The sequence below is a fragment of the Otolemur garnettii genome, unplaced genomic scaffold, assembly GCF_000181295.1.
Source record: "Otolemur garnettii isolate 467f Iridium unplaced genomic scaffold, OtoGar3 scaffold00025, whole genome shotgun sequence".
Taxonomy (NCBI): domain Eukaryota; kingdom Metazoa; phylum Chordata; class Mammalia; order Primates; family Galagidae; genus Otolemur; species Otolemur garnettii.
The window spans coordinates 20,406,935-20,408,920 of record NW_003852420.1 but is presented as its reverse complement, the minus strand read 5'-3'; the positions used below and the strand labels follow the sequence as shown (position 1 = coordinate 20,408,920).

The 1,986-nt window shown below is 50.1% G+C and overlaps 1 protein-coding gene across 1 annotated transcript in view; it reads right to left on the bottom strand.

Moving 5' to 3' along the window:
• The window catches only part of STK40 (serine/threonine kinase 40), a 49,626-nt gene that overhangs the window by 3,441 nt on the left and 44,199 nt on the right, over positions 1 to 1,986 (bottom strand). The gene's annotated exons all lie outside the window — the stretch shown is intronic.

Here is a 1,986-nt window from a genome sequence, read left to right as displayed (position 1 = left end):
TTTTTTTTTTTGAGTCAGAGTCTCATGCTGTCACCCTGGGTAGAGTACTGTGGCATCATAGCTCATAGCAACTTCAAACTCTTGGGCTCAAGTCAGCAGTTCTCAACTTGTGGGTCACAACCCACAGGAACTGTATTAAGGGGTTGCAGCATTAGGAAAGTTGAGAACCACTGCTTAAGCGATTCTCAAGCCTAAGCCTCCCACGTAGCTGGGACTACAGATGCCCTCCACAACACCTGGCTATTTTTTGGGTTGTAGTTGTCAGTGTTGTTTGGCAGGCCTGGGCCAGATTTGAATCCACCAGCTCTGGTGTATGTGGCTGATGCCCTAGCTGCTTGAGCTACAGGCACCGAGCCTGTGTTATAGTTTTTTCATCTGTAAAAATGAAGTGCTATCATGAAGTGGGTGCTCAGTTAAATGTCCTCCCCCTTCCCTTTTAACTAAGTACCCACTTTGTGATAGCAATGGAAGAAACGCTTTTATTTCACTAACTGTCCTCCATGGCTCACAGACAGTGAGGCCCAGGAATGTTCTTTGTTCATGTCCACACAGCTCTAAGTGGGCCCACATCTGACTGTATAATCCTTACTGTTCTCCCAATTTCAGGGCAACCTGTCCATCCACTCATCAGCGATAATGCATCTCTCACGTGCCGGCCACTGTCTGATCCACTCCTCCAAACACAAAATATTAGGACCACTGAAGCCTTCCAAAGCCCTTGCCTTAGTGCAGTCCCTGGGACACCAAGAGGGTGCAGTAGCTCAGATTCCCAAACACAACTCTGCTCTCTGTGGGTGTGGAAGAGATGTTGCTGGGCACCTGAGTGTCATCTCTCTGGGTGCCAGACTGCCCAGGCGACTAACATCCCTCCTCTGGGTTCCTGCGCAATGAGCTGTTCAAGTTGTAAAGCCCCCTGGGTAGCCAAGCATGCCTTTGGGGCAGAGGCACTGGTTCTGACTGTCTCACTGGGGACACTGGAGGTCAAGCAGCTTCGTGGAATGGGTGCATGCAAAAGCCCCAGGTTTAGGGAGTGGCATCACTGTCCTCTGCACATGGGTGGCCCTGGCTCCCCAAAGAAGCTACAGCTGGGGGAAGCTTCTAAAGGGGTTATAACTGCTTGTGGCAAGTTATAGCAGCCTGATCCCCGGGTGGAGGTTTGACAACCTGGAGAGAGGCCAGTTCAGCCCCCATAAGGAGAGGTGCACACATGTGTGTGGTGGGGATAATGGGCCCTGCAGACAATCCCAAATCTTCCATGTTGGAGGGATGGGAGCTGGCATAAGCCCCTGGTTCCCTAAGGTGTGAGGACCAGAGAGACACAGATTTGGCAAAGACAAGGGCAAAAGGGAAGGAAACAGGAGACACACAAAAAGAGAGGCTCTACAGTGAAACAGGAACACAACTTTATGGGAGCAGTCCTGGAATAGAACTGCATGTTTCCTAGCTATGAATTTTTTGGGGGTGGGGGACAGAGTCTTAACCTGTTGCCCTGGGTAGACTGCCATGGTATCATAGCTCACAGCAACCTCCAACTCAGGCTCAAGCAATCTTCTTGCCTTAGTTTTTCTATTTTTTAGTAGAAACAGGGCCTCACTTTTGCTCAGGCTGGTCTCGAATTCTGTTGAGTTCAAACAGTCCACCCACCACAGCCTCCCAGAGTGATAGGATTACAGGCATAAGCCATCTTGCCCAGCCCTTAGCTATGACTTTAGATGAGATATCATCTCGGGTGGTGCCTGTGGTTCAGTGGGTAGGGCACTGGCCCCATATACCGAGGGTGGTGCATTCGAATCTGGCCCCGGCAACACAAAAGTAGCCAGGCGTTGTGGTGGGCGCCTGTAGTCCCAGCTACTCGGGAGGCTGAGGCAAGAATCGCCTAAGCCCAGGAGTTGGAGGTTGTTGTGAGCTGTGACACCATAGTACCAAGGGTGATAAAGTGAGATTGTCTCTTAAAAAAAAAAAAAAAGAAGAAGAAGAAGAAAAAAA